We start from the raw sequence: 23,349 nt of genomic DNA, 5'->3' as shown, positions 1-23,349 counted from the left end.
GATGTTGAAAAGTCTGAGGTCTATCTGCTGTACCTCACGTCGGGTCCTCGCTTACAGGCCCTAATGCGAGGTACAGAGATGACATTGGCAAGCCCTTAATATTTCCTGTTTTATTTGTTCATTATTCAGTTTTGATGAATGTGTGTGTGTAGGACATTTATGAAAATACGGAAAAGTCTGCATCCCGTATTGATTCAATATGGGACGCCAATACTGGAGCCTATCCCAGTAGTCAAAGGGTGTGAGGCGGGGTACACCCTGCACAGGACGCCAGTCTGTCGCAGGGCCATATCGAGACAAACAAACACATTCACACCTACGCACACCGACACACAATTTAAAGTTTCCAGTCCACCTAACCTGCATGTCTTTGGATGTGAAAGGAAGCCGGAGCACCCAAAGGAAACCCATGCAAACATGAGGAGAACATGCAAACTCCACACAGAAAGGACATAGGTGGGAATCAAACCCATGACCTTCTTGCTGTGAGGTAATAGTGCCAACCGCTAATCCACCATGCTTATATTTGCTCTTTGGCTAAATTAGAAAATCATTATAGCAAACCAATTAACTTCCACTAAATTTAGTTTTACAAACTATAAGTCAAGTTTTTTTAAATAAGGCTTAATGATCGAAAAAGTTTGTAAACTCTAAAATGACGCATGTTTGTTCTTGCTCTAGTACATGAATCCAACAGGCAAAGTGAACACCCCCTTTTCTACTTTTTTTTTACTAATAACCCAATTTCATAGCCTTAAGAGTGTGCATATCATGAATGTTGGTCTTGTTGGATTTGTGAGAATCTACTGAATCTACTGGTACCTTGTTTCCCATGTAACAATAAGAAATATACTCAAAACCTGGATTAATCTTTTTAGTCACATAGCACTACTATTATTCTGAACACTACTGTATATATACAACCCCTGGCAATAATTATGGAATCACTGGCCTCGGAGGATGTTCATTCTGTTGTTTAATTTTGTAGAAAAAAAGCAGATCACAGACATGACACAAAACTAAAGTCATTTCAAATGGCAACTTTCTGGCTTTAAGAAACACTATAAGAAATCAAGAAAAAAAATTGTGGCAGTCAGTAACGGTTACTTTTTTAGACCAAGCAGAGGGAAAAAATATGGAATCACTCAATTCTGAGGAAAAAATTATGGAATCACCCTGTAAATTTTCATCTCCAAAACTAACACCTGCATCAAATCAGATCTGCTCGTTAGTCTGCATCTAAAAAGGAGTGATCACACCTTGGAGAGCTGTTGCACCAAGTGGACTGACATGAATCATGGCTCCAACATGAGAGATGTCAACTGAAACAAAGGAGAGGATTATCAAACTCTTAAAAGAGGTTAAATCATCACGCAATGTTGCAAAAGATGTTGGTTGTTCACAATCAGCTGTGTCTAAACTCTGGACCAAATACAAACAACATGGGAAGGTTGTTAAAGGCAAACATACTGGTAGACCAAGGAAGACATCAAAGCGTCAAGACAGAAAACTTAAAGCAATATGTCTCAAAAATCGAAAATGCACAACAAAACAAATGGGAGGAAACTGGAGTCAACGTCTGTGACCGAACTGTAAGAAACCGCCTAAAGGAAATGGGATTTACATACAGAAAAGCTAAACGAAAGCCATCATTAACACCTAAACAGAAAAAAACAAGGTTACAATGGGCTAAGGAAAAGCAATCGTGGATGACTGGATGAAAGTCATACTCAGTGATGAATCTCGAATCTGCATTGGGCAAGGTGATGATGCTGGAACTTTTGTTTGGTGCTGTTCCAATGAGATTTATAAAGATGACTGCCTGAAGAGAACATGTAAATTTCCACAGTCATTGATGATATGGGGCTGCATGTCAGGTAAAGGCATTGGGGAAATGGCTGTCATTACATCATCAATAAATGCACAAGTTTACTTTGATATTTTGGACACTTTTCTTATCCCATCAATTGAAAGGATGTTTGGGGATGATGAAAATCATTTTTCAAAGATGATAATGCATCTTGCCATAGAGCAAAAACTGTGAAAACATTCCTTGCAAAAAGACACATAGGGTCAATGTCATGGCCTGCAAATAGTCTGGATCTTAATCCAATTGAAAATCTTTGGTGGAAGTTGAAGAAAATGGTCCATGACAAGGCTCTAACCCGCAAAGCTGATCTGGCAACAGCAATCAGAGAAAGTTGGAGCCAGATTGATGAAGAGTACTGTTTGTCACTCATTAAAGTCCATGCCTCAGAGACTGCAAGCTGTTATAAAAGCCAGAGGTGGTGCAACAAAATACTAGTGATGTGTTGGAGCGTTCTTTTGTTTTTCATGATTCCATAATTTTTTCCTCAGAATTGAGTGATTCCATATTTTTTTTCCCTCTGCTTGGTCTAAAAAAGTAACCGTTACTGACTGCCACAATTTTTTTTTTCCTGATTTCTTATAGTGTTTCTTAAAGCCAGAAAGTTGCCATTTGAAATGACTATAGTTTTGTGTCATGTCTGTGATCTGCTTTTTTTCTACAAAATTAAACAACTGAATGAACATCCTCCAAGGCCAGTGATTCCATAATTTTTGCCAGGGGTTGTATATATATACACACACACACATATATATATACACATACATACATACACAGATATATACACGTATACATACCTACATGTACATACGCACACACGATGACAATACCAAAAAGCAAAAAAAAAAAAAAAAAAACGTGCAAAGTTAGCCAATGAACTCAAATTTACAAAATACATCTAGACAACACTGGCACACAACACACAAACCCGAAAGTAATAACAAATCAATAGACCTAAGTCTTCAACTATAGCACGCAATTTTGTTATTTTTGTAATGTCTTTTAAAGCCTACTAACACACCAAGTACTTTAATGTTGTCGGGACAGTTGTTCCAGATGTTAACACCTTTGACAGATACACAATGACTTTTTGCAGTAATTCGGATCCTTGATTTCTCAAAAAATAAAATTCCTCTCAAATTATAACTGGAGTCCCTGAGTTTAAACAGATCCTAGATTACAGTTTATTTTTAAATTAATACATAATTTGTATTGTAATGTAATCAACCAAGTCCTAGAATTTTAGAATATGTAAACAGGCAAACAATGGATTCGTTGGCTCGCAATGTGATTTGTTACAAATAATTCTTACAGCTTTCTTTTGCAACAAAAATATTGGATTACTAGTATTAGTTTTATATGTATTTCCCCATACCTCAATACAGTAGGTCATGTATGGAATGAGCAATGAATGATATAAAATAGTTAATGAGTGTTGGGAAATTAAATTTTGTGCTTTATGCAGAATTGCAATGGCTTTTGACATTTTGGATTAAACAAAATCACCCACAAACCTAGGCTACTGTTCAATACAAATATCCACAGACCTCCACATGTAGCCTACAGCCTCAGGGAAAAAAATGCCAACAGCAGGCAGAGAGAAAATCTTTGACCTACCATCGATGTCTTCATAACAGCACAGTGCGCCTGTTGTTGTAGTTAAGAGCAAAAGCATCAATGATTTGGTTCTTGTCCAGGCCCGTGCTTTCTGAGGAGTAATTGCCAGGAGTGACACGGGGTCACTCCTGGAGCTGGACATGCCAGAACATGTCCTGTGAGGCTTCATCACGGCATTGCTTTGCGCCATGCGGCTCTGTCCCGTTGCACGTAATTCCTCCGCATGTCTGTCTCAATGTGCCGAAAAAGTGCTGATGTCCATGTCTTCTCTGCAATTTCTCTGGTAGTCAGACGACGTCCCCAGATCAACACAGTGTTAAGTTTGGAATGAACGGCACATTCCACTGTTACAGGAGTTTTTGTCATGGAAGAGGAGCGGAGGAATTCCGCGCGTCGGACGAGCCGCATGGCGCAAAGCAATGCCGTGATGAAGCCTCACAGGACATGTTCTGGCATGTCCAGCTCATCCACAATTTTCTCGGATGTCACACGACTGAACAGCACCGAAAGCCGTCTGAAAGCCATCTGAAAGCTGTCCGTGAGACCAACATGGAGGTGCTTTGGCCCGCGCCATGAGCGGCTTCCAAATGGTGTCCACCTGGAGGTCTCTCACAGTTTCTGGAAAAATTTGATGCAGCAAAGCTCCAAATCGTTCAGAACATTTTATTCACAATAAAAATCCGACGAGAGGGGTGGAACCACTGCTCACACAAAGCCTGCCTCACAGGCGAATGACGCAACCGACAGGCATGAAAAAACTCACGCATGCGCACGAAGGTTCAAGCTTGGCTGATGCAATCACATGTGATTCAAATCCATATGGTTTTTGCAAAAAATAAAAAGGTCAGATACTTTTCTAACAGACCTCGTATATATATATTATACAAATAATGGATGGTAAGGAGTCCAACATAGAGAAATATTGGATTCAGAAAAATGGATTCTGAATCCAGTATTTCTCTATTGTAGGACGACTTGCCATCCATCAATTGTTATGTTCTCCACACCCCTCCCAAATTAAGCAAACAACAACGAGTCAAGTAAATTAGATCAATTTATTTTGTTGTGAACAGCATATGATTGATTCTGATGCGATGAATGCTTCTAAAACATCAGTAGCGTGCTTGTCTACCTTCTTAGTGTTTTGGCATCCTTGGAGTTCAATATTCCACGAGTTCCTCCTCTGTGAACTCAGCAAACCTCGCTGGCAGACGATTTTCTGCTGTTGTTGACATGTTTGTTGCCATTTTTTCAACCAGCATCTGTCAGCTAGTTCCTGACCTTTGTATGCCGTGCTCTGATTGGCTAGCTGTTGGCAGTAAGCTCTAACGCTATTGGTCAGTGGGAACCGATCCAATATAACTTTTGGTCCTAGCCTTTTTGGATCCTTTTGGATCCAACATAACTTTCTGGCTCCAAGGCATGCCAAAATACAGGTAAATGATGGCAGAAAGGCTAAGCTGTGATTGGCTATTGCAATCTGAGTGGAGACATACACACACACACACAATATATATATATATATATATATATATATATATATATATATATATATATATATATATATATATATATATATACACACACACACATGACTGATAATTGCAGCCCCACGCATGTGTGCGGAACGCATGTATGCCATGCACACACACGTGCTCTGTACTCGTGTGCACGTGTGCGTGAGGAACACAGCACTCCCACTCTGATCCCGTGTTACCATTCAGACGTTGCCCATTGTGCAGTCTTCAGCGCCTTTTATGGCCGTCTGACAGCAGTCTGTGTCATTCACCTGTTGTCTACATGCGCTTTGGATACCATCGTGCAGGCATGGACGAGGCAATCCGGGTGCGTTCTGATACTGCTGACCACGCCTCTTTTCCTCCCAACTGCGTCGGATTATGGCAGTATGGTTCCTGCACATTCTTCATGTGTGATGAGGGGCTTTAAACATGTTTAAAATAAAATACAAAAACAATTTGCTTCTACAACTGGAATACATATGCCTCCACCGTATAAATACACTGAGATATCTTGATGAGAATCTGCCTGTTGTTGCACCATTTATCCTCTGTCTTCATTTCAACATGGCTGCATATTGGCCATATCTGTGTAAGGTTTGTGGCAGGTTTACATGTTCCAGTCCTACATCCTTGCCCACTGAGCATCTTCAAGCACATTCAACAATTTACACCAGTCAATATCTGACATGTTGCACTAGTAAAGTGGAAAAATGTACTGGAGGTCAGAATCAAAAAGTGTAACTTTTTGTGTGTGCATTATGTGTTACTGTGATCCACGTTTGGTGTTTACCACATCGTAAACTGTGAATTCTGTTTTACAAATCCATTTGTGTTTTGGGAAGCAGATTTGTATCAATTTTCATTTACAAATTCACTTTCAATAAACATTTGATGTGGTGAGTTCAACACTTCAACTTTAGTTCACATTTTGTTATTTCTTGTTTGCTGAAGCAGTTCATGTTCAAATGTGACTTGAGCTGCTGTTTGTTGAAAACAACAGAAGAACAGTGAAAACAAATCTTGTGAATCAGGGCTTTGATTTGATGACGTAGATCGACACCCAGACATGCAAAGGTCAGCGCGCGGCAGTGGAAGAACAACACCAGCGTGAGGGACGTATGCATGCATTATATGGAGAAACAAGCCTCTGTGCTGTTCCTGGAGCTGCTACTTTACTGAGTCAGTCTGAGGACACAAAGCGTCCCTTTTGTTCCAGAGGAGAAAGGGGAGGTCGTGATGTTCCCTTGCAGCTCTTGTCATGTTGCAAGTTATTGTTTTCATTTGATGGAGTCAGTTATGTCATAGTAAGATTGTCTTAGAAAACCACTGAATCGTGTCCATGCATGCACACATTGTTCGAGTCAAGCAACACCAACTCAACATTCAATATGTTTGTTATAATAATAAAAATACTTTGTGCCACATATTCAGACATTTGATGTGATTTGGTCAACATGATCACATGTCTTCTGCAAAGTAGAACAAGCGTTTGTAGACAGGAAATAGAAGATGAAAATGGCACAGAGTCCAGTTGTTGTGTGGATGGGGAATAAAAATCTCCTTTCAGCTGCTCCCGTTCGAGGTCGCCACAGCACATCCCACAGTATCTTCTGCATCTTCTGTCACACCAGTCACCTGCATGTCCTCCCTCTGCACATCCATAAACCTCCTCTTTGTCCTCCCTCTTTTCCTCCTGCCTGGTGGCTCCATCCTCAGCATCTTTCTCTCTATATACCCTGGGTCCCTCCTCTGCACATAGCTAAACCCCCTCAATCTAACCTCTCTAACTTTCCCTCTGATATTTTCATTCCTAATCCTGTCCATCATTGTCACTCCCAAACTAAATCACAGGGGGTTTTCTAAACCAGGAAATAGGGGCACAGTGCCCCCTTGTTTAGGCTGCATTACCTTGCCGAAATATCGTTTTTTTTTTTTAACCGTTATTCCCAAGGATTAAAGTTCTCCGTCGCTACGACGGATTTCTGTCAAGGCAGCGTTCGCGCTGAGCCACCCTGACACAAAATCATGGCTGGATGCAAAATATAAAATTTTCCTCATCCGCCAGGACACATCCGTGCTGTGTTCAAAACATTCAGAAATAGATTTTTAGAATGTCTCTGGTGTTTGTTTTTGTCTGCTCGCAGGGAGTCCCTGCTCTGTTCCTCTGTGTTCTATTTGCACACTGCCAGAGGGTTGAAGGGGCGGTGGGTCAGCATTCTGGGCGCTCAAGTCACAGCGCAGTGACAACACAGCAGAACAGAGTGCTAGGTTTTACAAACATTTTTTGTTTTTTTACAAAGGCATTTGATTTAATATTGTAAGATTTTTAGATTCAGACACAAGACATTTCAGAGACAGAGTTACAACATTTAAATTGTTCAAAAACAGAATTAACCAAAGAGAGAAACCAAATGATCCGCACAGCCACAGCGCTCCCATACAAAAAAATATATATATATTTTGTTTGTTTGTTTATAAATTATTTATTAAATCAAATTTTTTTGTATCACAGCACTGTGGCTGTGCAGATCATTTGGTTTCTCTCTTTGGTATATATTTTTTTTGGTCCTGCATGCCTTTTTATGTGTTTTGGATGTGTGTCTTCATTGCATCAGAAACAGAATTAAGACATTTAAATGTTTGGAGACATAAGTCATTTGCATTTGGAGGTTAATTAAGCATGATATGGCTTTGCCAAAAATTGGGAAAAAGATTTATTAATCATTTTTTTCCCAATCAGAAACAAAACACCAGCACATCATCTTCAAAACTACAAGGACAACTAAAGAGAAAACAAACATGTGCAACAACTCAAACATACACGGACATACCAACAACAGACCCCACAAAACAATAATTAAAACACACACACACACCTTCTACCTGAAAGAACTCCTCTCACCACTAACTTCAACACACTCCTTCTGCTCTGTGCACTCAAATCACCTTCTCTGCCCTCGGACAAAGCTCAGCACCATGGGTGATGGGGCCTCCTGTGCTGCCACCCCCTGATCTGTGGAGGGCTCTCACTGACCAACCGAGGGCACCACGGACCACTGAGAGTTGTGCCTTTATAGCTAGATTTTTAAAATCTTGTAGCACTTTGAGATTTGTTTGAAGTATAAAGTGTGCTACAAATAAAATGTATTATTATTATTAGTAGTAGTAGTAGTAGTAGTAGTAGTAGTAGTATAGAATTTGCAAAACAGAGATTAACCACTATGATTATGGAACAAAATTTAAAATAAACTATGGATAAAATAAAACTTAACAAAGGACCTTATCAGGGTGAAAAACTGGAAGCCTCTAGATGAATCAATCACCAGACCTTAGTCCATTTGAACGTGCATTTTACCTCCTGACAAAAAGAATGAAAGAAGAAACAAACAACAAAAAAAAACAACCGAAAAATGGATCATTGTTGGGGAAAGTGAATGCACGGACCCATGAAGTTCCACCGCCAACGGAGACCTGCAACACACCAGAGCCGTTATACTTAGTAAGTAAGAAGTTAGGAGTGGAGACGCCAACTCCTCCAACTTCCACAAACTCAGCTACAAGCTGCAAGTATAAGTCACAACTGCAAAGATTTCAGTACAATGAATGTGCGTACGGCACAAAACGGCTGAGTAGGTTTACCTGTAAGGTAAGCAGATAACTCGGCAGAGTTATGGTGTCTCTCCCAGGCTTTTATGGATGAAGAGATGAGGTGATTGATGACAGCCCCACGGTGCACCTGGTGGATTCTTCCTGGCTACTGCGCCCCCTAGTGCCTGAAACCTGCCAATAGGCAGTGCGCCCTCTGGTGGTGGGCCAGCAGTACCTCTTCTTCGGCGGCCCACCCATGAACTAAACCGACACCCCCCCCCCCCCCCATATTCATTTTTTTGAACTCATTCAATCCTGTTAAAGGTTGTAGGAGTCAAGATCCTATACCGGCAGCCAGTGGGTCAGAGGTAGGGTACATCATGGACAGGTTACATCTGTCACAGGGCTGACTGACACAGACAAAATTCTACACACTTACAGTCAATTTAAAGTTTCAATTTCACCTGACCTCCATGTCTTTGGAAGTAGGAGGAAGTGGGTGCACCTGGAGGGGACCCACACAAACTCTACACAGAAAGGACTGGGTCGTATTCAGATTTTGACGTGGCAAAATGGAGGTTTTTATTGCCTTTTATTTATTTATTGGCACTTAAATTAAATTTTCAGGAACAAAACACTCATGTTGATGAGACCTGTCAGTCATGCATATCCTGTGACAATCGAGAGAAACTTTGTTTAGATTATGTTTGATTTGAATATACATTTGGACAGGTGTGACATTTCGCAACAGTTGCTGATCCTCAAACAAAGTTAAAGTATCTTTCCATATAGACAGAAGTATGTGCGTGTTTTGTGTTTTTCTGCTTGCAGCAGCTGTTTGCAATGTCTTCCTGAGTGACATCCGTGGCTGCATCAAGCCGCGCAGGCTTTGAGGCGATCATTATGGACAGGGGTCAGTGCTGAAAATTTCTGCCTCCTACTTCATTATTTCAGTAACAATTGAATTAAGATACTTACATGAGTGTTATTTGTGCTTAAAACTTATAATGTGCTCTTTCAGGCAGTGTGTACTTTTCCATGTAGTCACCTTCCCTTTCCATACACTTACTTATGCATCCTGTAGGTTAATAAATCGGGTGTCTTCTCAGACAGCTGCTTCCACCTCTGCATCATGAGTGTAAGCGACATTCCTTCACGTGTTCTTTCAGCTTGGGGAAAAATCAAAAGTCCGGAGAGGAGATCCGTACTGTACAGGGAGTGTGGTCAGATTTGAGCTGCTGAAATACATTCTGTGTTTGTCAACTCACGTGTGGACGAGCATTGTCATGCTGAAGAATTACATCTTTTGCAGGACGAACCTTAGTTTGTAGTTGATAATGTTTCCATATTCCAAAAATTCTGCGAGGACTATGCCAACACCCGCACTTGATGATGTGCATCTGTGATACTTATAGGGTGTTGTGGGGACTCGATTTTCAACAGCATCACCATAGACAACACTCATTCATCAATAAATGTGCACAGCCCTCTGCAGTGAGGAATTCAATAACAGCATGTTGTTTCAAATCCGTGCCCAAGTATGTCACCATTTTTAGTATACATGTTTTACACAGAAGGCAATTCTACTTTTGGTGCATGACTGTCAACAAGTCAAGGATTATTCTCATCTAGTTTCACTCCAGTGTCTTGCTTGTTATTGAGATAATCCCGATGGAGGCAGAACCTTTCAGCAGGACTTGTACGTCAAACTGCAAACAAGAGAACAAAGGCAGAGTTTGCTGGAAAGAAGGAACTGCTTCAGTTACATAAGAAATCAAGCAATGCCAAACTGACCAGGATGTCCTGGAGGCTGCTCAAAATAGAATTAGTCTGAAAAGAGTTTTGATTCACTACAGCAAAAACATCCTCTCCTACCACTCGCCTGTCACTCTGCACTGTGCTCCACCTGCAGGCTTCATTCAGGCACCAAACTGAACTGCTTTACAACTCCCAAGACTTGAGTGACACCTTCAGACATTCTTTGTGGATCTGAACAAAGCCACCAGGAAACCAGCGTGCAGCAGTAAAAACACAGTGCAAGACAGAGAAGAGAGGTAGTACAACAGATACAGAAACAGACATACGTACGTTTGGGTACTCTTATGCTTTATGTATTTTAATGGTTTTATGACACCAATTTAAAAAAAAATCAGACTTCTCCAATTATAGTGAAAATTTATTGAAAATTAAGGAGAAGTGAAAATGATTTAAAAAAAATAAGTTGCACAAAAAATATTTAATCCAAAATAATAGATTCATAAACATGGACACCTTATATTATAGCACAACCAAACAATCACTTTCACAGGCATGTTTGTTTCGTTTTTAATAGACAAGTCAGATGGTTGATACATGAACATTTCCAAGTCACTGACTACGAGGTCTGTCCAAAAAGTATCGGACCTTTTTATTTTTTGCAAAAACCATATGGATTTGAATCACCTGTGATTGCATCAGCCAAGCTTGAACCTTCGTGCGCATGCGTGAGTTTTTTTATGCCTGTGAGGCTTCATCACGGCGGTGCTTTGCGCCATGCGGCTCTGCCGTGACTCGCGGAGTTCCTCCGCATGTCTGTCTCAATGTGCCGAAAAAGTGCTGATGTCCATGTCTTCCGCAATTCCTGTGCTAGTCAGACGACATACCGGATCAAGACAGTGTCCAGTTTAGAAATGAACGGCACATTCCACTGTTACAGGAGTTTTTGTCATGGAAAGAGGAGTGGAGGAACTCCGCGTGTCGCGGCGGAGCCGCATGGCGCAAAGCAACGCCGTGATGAAGCCTCACAGGACATGTTGGGGCATGTCCAGCTCATGCACAATTTCTCAGATACTCACACGACTGAAAAGCAACCGTAAGCCATCTGAGCCATCTGAAAGCCGTCCTGTGAGACCAACACGGAGGTGGTTTAATCCCGTGCCATGAGCGGCATGGTGGCGCAATCCTCTGCTTCTCTTTCCATGAAAAAAACTCCTGTAACAGTAGAATGTGCCGAAAAAGTGCTGATGTCCACGCCTTCTGCCTTTTTTGTGAAAGTTAGACGACGTCCCGGATCAACAAAGCCTTCACATTGGAAATGATGTGGTTGTTTGACTGGGGTTTGAGCCTGTCGATCGGCGCTCAGAGCGCGTTGCGCTCTCAGACGCTGTGGGCGGTCTTTAAACCGGCTGGAGCACTCCTTAATCTGTGTAATCCCCATAAAATCATCGCTGAAAGCCATCTAAATTTTCTGAATGGTGTCCACCTGGAGGTCTCTCACAGTTTCTGGAAAAATTTGATGCAGCAAAGCTCCAAATCGTTCAGACATTTATTCGCAATAAAAATCCGACGAGAGGGGTGGACCACTGCTCACTCAAAGCCTGCTCACAGGCGAATGACGCAACCGACAGGCGTGAAAAAACTCAAGCATGCGCACGAAGGTTCAAGCTTGGCTGATGCAATCACACGTGATTCAAATCCATATGGTTTTTGCAAAAAATAAAAAAGGTACGATACTTTTTGGACAGACCTCATATTTCTTGGAGTCCATTTATATCCATCATCAGCTGGGGTCCATGGGTATCATCTCTAATTTCACATACTTTGAGTAATTCCCCTGTTAAGGTACTTTTTTGTATAATGCTCATGTGCTGCATATCAAAATGTTCAAAACAATCTCAAATATCTCTGAATATGTGTCACACATTTGTATGTATAAATAATTTGGCTCTAAAGCTAAAAACCTGAAATGTGTTTTTCAAAAATTCTTCAAATCCTTAATGAAAATACACCTTTATTCATGTGGATGAACTGTTTCAGTGCTAAACATGGGTTTGCCAACATGGGTTCCATCCATCCATCCAGCCAGCCAGCCAGCCATCCATCCATCCATCCATCCATCCATCCATCCATCCATCCATCCATCCATCCATCCATCCATTTTCTTCCGCTTTATCCGGAGTCGGGTCACGGGGGCAGCAACTCAAGCAAAGCCACCCAGACCTCCCGATCCACACACACCTCCCTCAGCTCCTCCGGGGGAACCCCAAGGCGTTCCCAAGCCAGCCGAGAGATGTAGTCCCTCCAGCATGTCCTGGGTCTTCCCCGGGGCCTCCTACCAATGGGACGTGCCCGGAACACCTCTCCAGCGAGGCGTCCAGGGGTCATCCGGAAAAGATGCCCGAGCCACCTCAACTGACTCCTTTCGACATGGAGGAGCAGCGGCTCGACTCCGAGCTCCTCCCGAGTGACCAAGCTCCTCACCCTATCTCTAAGGGAGCACCCAGCCACCCTGCGGAGGAAACTCATCTCGGCCACTTGTACTCACGATCTCGTTCTTTCGGTCATGAGTCAAATCTCATGACCATAGGTGAGGATCGGAACGTAGATCGATCAGTAGATCGAGAGCTTTGCCCCCCTACCCAGCTCTCTCTTCACCACGACGGTCCGATACAGCGACCGCATCACTGCAGATGCTGCACCAATCCGTCTATCGATCTCACGCTCCATCCGTCCCTCACTCGTGAACAAGACCCCAAGATACTTAAACTCCTCCACTTGAGGCAAGGACACTCCACCAACCTGAAGAGGGCAAAGCACCTTTTTCCGGTCGAGAACCATGGCCTCGGATTTGGAGGTCCCCACCCACACTGTAGACAGTGCCGGTGGAGAGCTGCTTCCGCTTCCTGAGACATCGGATGGTTTGCCAGAATTTCTTCGAGGCCGACTGATAGTCCCCCTCCATGGCCTCCCTGAACTCCTCCCAGACCTGAGGATTTGCCTCTGCGACTGCATGGGCTGCGGCACGCTTGGCCTGCCAGTACCTGTCAGCTGCCTCCGGGGTCCCACCTACCAACAAAGATAAGTAGGACTCCTTCTTCAGCTTGATGACACCCCTTACTTCCGGTGTCCACCACTGGGTTTGGGGATTGCCGCCGCGACAGGCACCAGAGACCTTGTGACCACAGCTACGAGCGGCCGCATCGACAGTGGAGGTGGAGAACATTGTCCACTTGGACTCCATGTCTCCAACCTCCCACGGGATCTGGGAGAAGCTCTCCCGGAGGTGGGAGTCGAAGACCTCGCTGACAGAGGGTTCCGCCAGTCATTCCCAGCAGACCCTCACAATACGTTTGGGCCTCCCAGGTCTGACCGGCTTCCTCCCCTCCCAGCGGATCCAACTCACCACCAGGTGGTGATCGGTCAACAGCTCTGCCCCTTCACTCGAGTGTCCGAGACACGTGGCCGAAGGTCAGATGATACGACTATAAAGTGGATCATCGACCTCCGGCTCAGGGTGTCCTGGTGCCACGTGCACTTATAGACACCCTTGTGCTCGAACATGGTGTTCGTGATGGACAAACTGTGACTAGCACAGAAGTCCAACAACTGAACACCACTCAGGTTTAGATCGGGGAGGCCGTGCTTCCCGATCACCCCCCTCCAGGTCTCACTGTCACCGCCCACGTGGCCGTTGAAATCCCCCAGGAGAACAATGGAGTCCCCAGTCGGAGCGCTATCTAGTACCTCTCCCAGGGACTCCAAGAAGGTCGGGTACTCTGCACTACCGCTCGGCCCGTAGGCCGAGACAACAGTGAGAGACCTGTCCCCGACCCGAAGGCGTAGGGACACGACCCTCTCGTTCACTGGAGTGAACTCCAACACATGGCGACTGAGCTAGGGAGCAATAAGCAATGCGACCCCAGCTCTCCACCTTTCCCCGTGGGCAACACCAGAAAAATGAAGCGTCCAGCCCCTCTCCAGGAGTTGGGTACCAGAGCCCAAGCTGTGCGTGGAGGTGAGCCCGACTATCTCTAGTCGGTATCTCTCAACCTCCCGCACAAGCTCAGGCTCCTTCCCCCTCAGCGAGGTGACATTCCACATCCCAACAGCCAGGGGCTGTGAGCATGGACCAGCTGCCGGGCCACCTGCCCTCAACCACCACCAAATCGTCTCTGCACCCGACGCCCATGGCCCCCTCTGCAGGTGGTGAACCCACAGGAGGGTGGGCCCACGTCGCTCTTTTGGGCTGAGCCCGGCCAGGCCCCATGGGCTAAGGCCTGACCACCAGGCGCTCGCGCGCGAGCCCCAACCCTAGGCCTGGCTCCAGGGTGGAGCCCCGGCTCCGCTATACCGGGCGACGTCTCGGTCCTTGATTTTTTGCTGGTCATGGAGGTTCTGAACTGCCCTTAGTCTGACCCATCACCTAGGACCTGTTTGCCTTGGGAGACCCTACAAGGGGCACAAAGCCCCGACAACATAGCTCCTAGGATCATCCGAGTACGCAAACTCCCCCACCACGATAAGGTGGCAGCTAGAGGGGGAGATCATAACATTAGTGCAATATATGAAGAAAATTGAAGATCAGTTGCACAATGCAAAATATGTAATTTTGTTTTTTGAGTACAAATATTAGAAGTATAAGGTCCATGTGTTGCATATCAAAATGTTTGGAAGAATTTCAGCTTTTGGAATATGTGACACATTAATCTAAATCACTGTATGTAGAAATAATTGGGCTCTAAACCTGAAAGAATGTAATATGTTTTAACAAAATTCTTCAAATCTTTATTGAATTTCCACAATTATTCATGTTGATTAACTTTGTTTTGTTGTTGTTGTTGTTTGGGTGTTAGAAATGGGTTTACCAAAGTCTTTGGTTCACAAAAGAAGTGTAATATATTAAGGCAACTTTAGAGTAGGGTATAATTAATGTCCAAAATGTAAATACGTAATTTGGTCATTTGAGTACTGTCTGTCACTCTGCATTTAGCAAATGTTAGAATGTCTGAGAAATCAAGCTTCATGTAAGCAAAAGAAAATGTGCATTATAACTTTTTTTTACAGTTCTCCCACGTTGTTAGCCTCTTTCTACTTTTGACCTTCAGAAATCCTCCAAACATTTTACATCTGCATTATTCACATGACTCGATGTGTGCATCACAGAGTATTTTAATCTTTCATTCAATTCTTAGAATATATAATTCAAAGAGCCCCTATTCTCCCATGTTTGTTGAATAACTCCACTCATCCCCCAAAAAAAGAAAAAAAAGATATGTGGCTCATTATTCATCGTTCATTATTTGGTGGGAAAAGGCCTTTACAGGCAAAATATTTGGCTAATGAGGCTCATGTCTGAGTGTGACATTATTTCGAGAACTTCAAAATTTAGCAAAAACAGCATGGGGGAGTTTGTGTACAGGGTACTACGAGGACAAACGAGGATTTTAGAGGCATATTTGTGTTAAGTATAAGGCTGTTAGAAGCCCATTATCTGATTACCTAGCAGCTACGAGGACAGGACAGGCTGTTTTGGACAGGCTATTTTAGCTCCGCCCTCTTGCGCACTTCATTGTATCAATCCCACCCGCTTTGTTTCGCTGGATGCCGTGCTTTGTGCGCTGGATACTGCATATATAAAATAATTATTTTGTAGCGGATTAATAATTTTCTCTCAGGAAACACCTGTTTAAAAGACCTCTATTCACTTCCGGAATCACAGAGGACCATTTCAGCTGGAGCTTTCTCTCTCTCTCTCTCTCTCTCTCTCTCTCTCTCTCTCTCTCTCTCTCTCTCTCTCTCTCTCTCTCTCTCTCTCTCTCTCTCTCTCTCTCTCTCGTGTGCTTCATGAGGTGGAGAACGTATTTGGAACAGCCTAAAGGTAATTATTTGTCATGTTTATATTGTAATAGCTTGGTAAAACAGTTGCATGTTCATTCCTTCTCATGAGCAGCTGTAAAAGTATGTTTATGATAGATTTTACATCTCGCTATAATTGATCAGATGAGTTGCGCTGTGATGCGGCGTGCTGATGTAATCACTCACACTCACACGCAGTGTTTTTAATTGTTTATGCAATATTCATATTTGTGGCTCATTATTCACGGCTTTGTTATTCGGTGGGACCAGGGCTTTAGTGATTTTGTGAGTGTTCATTGGTCCATTTTACTCAGAAGCTGACAGACGCAAAAACTGGCCATTCAGGTGCAGAGGGGGAAATGTGATGTGAACCTCACTTCTCGCATAGGCTGTGAGTGTTGTATCATCTCATGAGACTATCACTTCAAGAGTTAGGAATATGTAGTTACAGGAAATGTTTGAATGACATGGCTGAGATGTTCTGTTGTTGAGATATTAGTAGAAACATTACAAAAAAAGATTTGGATGCACTGGCACATCCATTGAGTGCAGGGGGAAAGAAATATTTACCCTTGTGAAGCATCTAGATTCAACATTTGCTGTGATATGTGATTTTCATTTTGGAAATCTTTGTCCAGCAGTACATTATGGCATTACAATCACAAATGCCACTTTAAAGTTAACTGTTCCAAAATGAAACCTTATGTTAACCTTGCACAGAAGCAGCATTGATATTTTTGGGCTCGGGGCATCTGGGTTTGACCATCACACTGATGAAACATTTATTGTTGTCAGACTGATTGGTTTTCAGATGTTTTTGGCAGAAATTGGCACAGTGTGCTGCAAACCAAGGATTGAAATGACCATCCAGACTCTTATCAACAAGTCCAAAAGCCAGGGTTTGTCAAAGTACAGGGTGGAGGCAGTGCCCTTTCAAGTGCACTTCTTCAGTTACACTTCTGTGATGGCAGATTTTAGAGCAACATATGCTGCCAACAAGGTTACATCTTTTCTAGAGATGACTATGTATTTTTCAACAACACAATCTGCACACATTACAGAGGCATGGCTGCAGAAGGAATAGGCACGGACACTGGACATGTCTGCCTGCAGTCCTGACCTGTCTCCAGTAGAGAATGTGAGGAGAAATTTGAACTGAAAAATGCAACGACCCCATACTTTTTCACACCTTACGACATGTTTGCAGCAAGAATGGGACAAAATAGCACTTGGAATGCTTCGTCACTTGTATCCTCAATCCCAAAATCTCTTAAGTGTTGTGAGGGGCAACGTTGCAACATAGGTGTCAACCTGACTCCAGAAATGGCAGAGGGTGCAGGTCATAGATGAGTTCATCCCATCTACTGTTAATCAGTGAAATCACCTGATGGAGTTGGTGGTTACAAAGAAACCTGCACCCTCTTCGCCCTTTCTGGAGTCAGGTTGACACCTATGTTACAAAATGTGGTAAATGCTTTAGCATTCCATTTTTTTCTTGGATTGTGCTGCAGGTTTTAAATGCAGGAATGGAAAAAAAAACAAATGAAATGAACATGAAAAATCTCAAGTTCATACTTCTGGAATGAAATAGAAGTCAAAGTAATGTAAGAGTCACTGCAATATTTTGTTTGTTTTTGTTATATTTTCAGTTTCCATACTATCCAAACTTTATCTGATTTGGAATTGTAAGTAAATGCAGGCAGAGCCAGTAGTAACTTTGTAGCCATCATTGTTCATTATTCCTTATCTCTTATTCAACTAATCAAATGCTGGCAGAGCAATGGAATCCTCCCGGACTGAGCTGGTCTGCTCTGATTAGTTCAGTGACAAAATGTCTAGTTCTTTGGGTCCCGAGCAACAGGATTGGAAAATATTGCATTACTGAGTTTGCTTTATCTGGTGTTTGGTTGTATGTTACTTCCACTCCTGGTCGAACTCCAGTGGCTGTCCATTTGTCACCCACATCAAATTAGACTTTAGAGACAGGCTGTCACATTGACGTAACACCTCTAATTTCTGCCACCAGATTCAAATGAAATATTTTAATTGAAAATAAAACCATTATTCACACCAGAGCATTTTTCACATTTGTCCCCTGACAGTCTTCCACCTTGTGAAAGACTTTTTGTGTTGTCAGTATTAAAACACTGCTCCTTAGCACAACAACTGAGAGAACTGGTTGGCCATTCATGTAGGTTTCAATACCAATGACATAAAATCCCTGACCTGTTGGGTGCCCCATGGCCCAGCCCTGCTCTCTTTGACTGAGTTTCTTGCGTCTGCATGCCCAGGCCGAGGCTGACGCAGCCGAGAGCAGCTGAAAACAGTCATGATGCAACAAATGTTCTGCTGGAGATCCCATAAAATTCCTGGTGTCCTGCTGGGGCTGGGGCATAGCCTGATAGTTGATGTGGGCTAAATAGCACAAGTTGTACTTTGTTACATAATTAGGTATGTAGCAATACATTGTTTTGAGTTAGTCCAGTTTTTTATCTGTGTGATAAATTTTGTTGGATATATTTCAGTGTTTATAACCAAAGAGAAATTTGATATTTTTTATCTTCTTGAGTAGCGTAATTTTACAATTGTAAAGGACGCTGAAACTTGTTGCGCAGTTTCCCTGATCACAGCCATTGAGTAAACGACAGACACATCAATGGTTTAAAACTCTTAATCATAGGTATCTAATGAATCACTAGATGGAGGACCGGGGTGATCCACTCATTCACTGGCTTTTGCCAGAGGGCCGCCATCTTGGTAAGCGTCTAACAACCAGGAAAAATAGAAATCAATGAACATGATCAGTGTTTTCAAGAGAGTTTCACCATAAATCTGCATTTTCTGTGCAATTACTGTGCTGCTGCATTTATTCAAACTCAATCCCACATTTGTATAGCCACTATTTGTTAAAACAAATACAGAAGAGGATCAGACTATTTATATACAGTCATATGTAAAACTTTGGGCACCCCTGATGATTTTCCTTTATAAATCATTGGTTGTTTGAATCAGAAATTTCAGTTAAATGTAGCAGACAAACACAGAAGTGAAGTGAAATGAAGTTTATAGGATTTACAGAAAGTGTGCAATAATTCTTTAAACAAAATTAGGCAGGTGCATAAATATGTGCACCCCAACAGAAAAAATACATAAATATTTAGTAGATCCTCCTTTTGTAGAAATAACAGCCTCTAAACGCTTCCAGCGAGAGTCTGGATTCTGGTTGAAGGTATTTTAGACCATTCTTCTTTATAAAACATCTCAGGTTTGTTGGTTTCTGAGCATGGGCAGCACTCTTAAAATCACACCACACATTTTCAATAATATTCAGGTCAGGGGACTGAGATGGCCATTCCAGAATGTTGTACTTGTTCCTCTGCATGAATGCCTTAGTAGATTTTGAGCAGTGTTTAGGGTAGTTTTCTTGTTGAAAGATCCAGCCTCTGCGCAACGTCAACTTTGTCACTGATTCATGAACATTGTTCTCAAGAATCTGCTGATATTGACTGGAATCCATGTGACCCTCAACTTTAACAAGATTCCCAGTACCTGCACTGGCCACACAGCCACACAGCATGATGGAACCACCTCCAAATTTTACTGTAGGTAGTAAGCATTTTTCTTGGAATGCTGTGTTTTTTTCAGCCATGCCCCTTGTTAAGTCCAAATAACTCAATTTTAGTTTCATCAGTCTACAGCACATTATTCCAAAATTAAGATGGCTTGTACAAATGTGCTTTAGCATACCCCAAGTGACTCTGTTTGTAGCGTGTACGCAGAAAAGGCTTCCTCTGCATTATAGCATCATACAGCATCTTTTTGTGCAAAGTGTATTGTATAGTTGAATGATGCACAGAGACACTATCTGCAGCAAGATCATGTTGTAGGTCTCTGTAGCAAGTCTGTGGGTTGACTATGACTGTTCTCACCATCCTTCGCTTCAGCTTATCTGAGATTTTTCTTGGCCTGCTACTTTGGGCCTTAATTACTACTGTGCCTGTGGTCTTCCATTTCCTCACTATGTTCTTCACAGTGAAACTGACAGCTGAAATCTCTGAGATAGCTTTTTGTATCCTTCCCCTAAACCAGTGGTGTCCAAAGTATTCCAGGAAGGGCCAAGAGGATACAGGTTTTCCTTGCAGCCACTGACTCCAGTAGGTGATTTCACTGATTAACATCACTTTGAGCAGATGGGAGGAGTTCATTTCTCCTTTGTCTGCAGAGGATTGAGATGCTTTTTATGCAAGTGGTTCTCTTCTGTTTGCAAAGGTTACAGCTGTGCGTCTGTTATAAAACTTTTAACAGGTGAGTGCTAAACTAATTTTAAAAATGCTTGTCACTGTTCAGCTTTATCGTTTAAAAGTTATCGGACAAAGATTAATCGGAAGATAATTGGTCCGATAATGGTTTTTAAAGTTATCTAAAAACATAATCCGATAAAGAAAACATTATCGTCGATAATTATCTGTTATCGGATTATCGGAAGTGTGCCCACCACTGGCTATATGACATATTTAACTGAAATTTTTGACCCAGACAACCAATGATTTATAAAGGAAAATCATGAAAATTATCAGGGGTACCCAAACTTTTGCATAAAACTGTAATAGACTTGAATGAATTTGTTAGTCCCAGTCCAGATGTTGTGAAGAGTTCAGCTGGAGTTATGAATTTTGTTTAAACTATCCTGACCATTGGAGTCATTATCTTTATCAAGATAGAAAATAATACCATCAGTTTATCAAACAGAAACATATTTAAATACATTATGTCTGCCACAACACGAGATACTCATCTGATCCTTAATTAATTTCATTATGAAGTTAAGTTAAAGATGGGAAATAATCGGGGTGAAACTAAGAGCTTCGCACGCTCGCATCATATTAAAGATATTGATATTAAAGACTGCTCTTAAAACCACCTGCAGCGCCACTTTTTTGCGGAGCGCTCAAATAAAATAAATAAAACGAAACAGCCACGCTGCCGTCAGGGGATACAATTCCTAGTGGGGATAAATACTTTGGCACGACGCCGATCACTTATGTCGGTACTGACTTTTCCCCTTAAAAGTGTTTGTTAACTCCGATCGTGTGCGCGCCACTCCAGCAGGATCTGAAAGCACTACATTGAAATATGGAATATATCATAGAGAAATTAATCTCATTCGTGTGCATTCTTCTATTAGTACCAGAGTGAAGTGACTGTCGTGTCACCCATCAAATTGAGAGACAAAACATTTCCATTCTATGAAATTGATCTTACAGAAAATCTCTGATGTGAAAAAAAAATGGGACAAATTAAAAAGGGACAGATTGAGACTTATGATTAGGGGAGGTGATGGTCTAGTGGTTAAGGTGTTGAGCTTGAATCCAGAAGATCATGGGTTAAAATCCCCACCTGACTGGAAAGTCACTAAGGGCCCTTGGGCAAGGCCTTTAATCCCCTATTGCTCCCGGTGTGTAGTGAGCGCCTTGTATGGCAGCACCCTGACATTGGGGTGAATGTGAGGCATTATTGTAAAGCGCTTTGAGCATCTGATGCAGATGGAAAAGCGCTATATAAATGCAGTCCATTTACCATTTATAAGACTTCTAATTGAATCGCTAAATGAATGGTGAGATATTTATCATAACAAAGCATTCAGGCAGTAAAACTGAAATCACTACTTTCAGAATACAAATCAACATAAAATAATAAATCATTTTCTAACCTTTATTGAGCAATTTTAGTCATTTCCCCACATCCTTAATATTACATATAATATTCACTTATGAAAGCTCACTCCATAATCCTTTGACAGTTTGTTACGGCACCCGAACGCTGCACAAAACAGCATTTTCAGATCTCTTTAGGGCAAGTTTAAGTCAGGGAATGATCGAATTCTATTTAATCTAATGCCTGACCACGCACAATAACGTGAAGCAAGATGGCGGCTGCCTGGCAACAGCTCACAGGCTGCACCCGCCATCTACTGGATTAAATAGAAATCAATGCTCTTGATGGTAATGTGATACACGTAGATGTCCGATAGTTGCAAGTGCTTGGCAGAGAATTCTGTTTCTGGCATCACAGGTCTTCATATGCTTTGATATTTCCAAGTTCCATGAGTTCCACATGATGGTCATTAAACATCAGATTAACATCAAATAATCTGGTTCCTCATCCAACTTCTGTGTAACCACTGAGCAAACCACTAACCACGGGGTGGCTCAGCGGGCTAGCACTCTTGCCTCAGAGCAAGAAGCTGTGGGGTTCAATAGGCTGTTGCGACACTGACGCATGCACGCTGAGTACTCCACAAGGCGCTCATGTGGAACGCCTTGGGGAGCAAAGCATTTTAATGAGGGCATGCATGCTCTGCGTAACTACACGGACATGGCTGAATCTATGGATAATCTGCACCAAATGTCTGTAATTTACCCAAACATCTCTTAAACGTGTCCCAGAAGTGACAATCAGAACAATCTGACAATATTTAGTAGAGAACATTGGTGCCGTCAGCTGTAATCCTGTACCAATGTGCGCACATATCAATATTACAACAATAAAAATAGCTTTTGTGAAACTGCACTTAATGTCTTGATTGAAACGTGCTTTGCACAAATGATAGGTCTGTTTTGGGGGGGAAAGCCAGAAAAACATTGGAGTTTTCCATCACGGAGCATTCTTAGACAGATAAGCCAGTTTCGAGTTTTCAGTGCTGCAGTGGCTGCTGGGTAAGTTCAAAGGTCAATGCATATAAACAATGGCATTCCCAGGATCATGGCAGCGAAGTACAGTCAAGTCTGTCTGTAGAAATGGGAATGATTACAGCAGTTTCTTTGTGCAAGGGGTTTATGAGCGATGGGGAGAGTGCAGGAGCTTCGAGCTTCAGTGTGCGGTGCTCAGTTCTTCAGTGTGCCGGTAAAACCCACAGAAAAAGAGGAGAACCAACTCCGAGCAGATCAGTTTACTGACAGTTGACAGCGTCGTCTTACTCGGTCCACTCACCGACCTCCTGAACGCTTCGCTCCGTAAGTTAGTGCATTTATAAGAGATATATAGATGAATCTTATCACAGGCTAGTACTTCTAATATTTTTTTATTTTCCTTCTGCACATGTGTGTCGGGGTTGAAAACTGCACACTGGTAGGAAACCCGTCA

General features: G+C 42.4%; 1 long non-coding RNA gene across 1 annotated transcript; it reads right to left on the bottom strand.

Annotated features, from left to right (window-relative positions):
* Positions 1 to 378: 378 nt before the first annotated feature.
* On the bottom strand, positions 379 to 22,636 carry LOC117507359. Its single transcript, XR_004559692.1, has 3 exons — positions 22,627 to 22,636; positions 13,392 to 13,398; positions 379 to 519 (listed from the first exon to the last, which is right to left on the bottom strand). It is a non-coding gene; the product is annotated as an uncharacterized LOC117507359 (long non-coding RNA).
* Between the last annotated feature and the right edge of the window lie 713 nt (positions 22,637 to 23,349).

The sequence above is a fragment of the Thalassophryne amazonica genome, chromosome 3 (genome assembly GCF_902500255.1).
Source record: "Thalassophryne amazonica chromosome 3, fThaAma1.1, whole genome shotgun sequence".
In the NCBI taxonomy this organism is placed as follows: Eukaryota; Metazoa; Chordata; class Actinopteri; order Batrachoidiformes; family Batrachoididae; genus Thalassophryne; species Thalassophryne amazonica.
The sequence above is the reverse complement of the archived record's forward strand: the minus strand, read 5'-3'. Positions and strand labels throughout refer to the sequence as shown.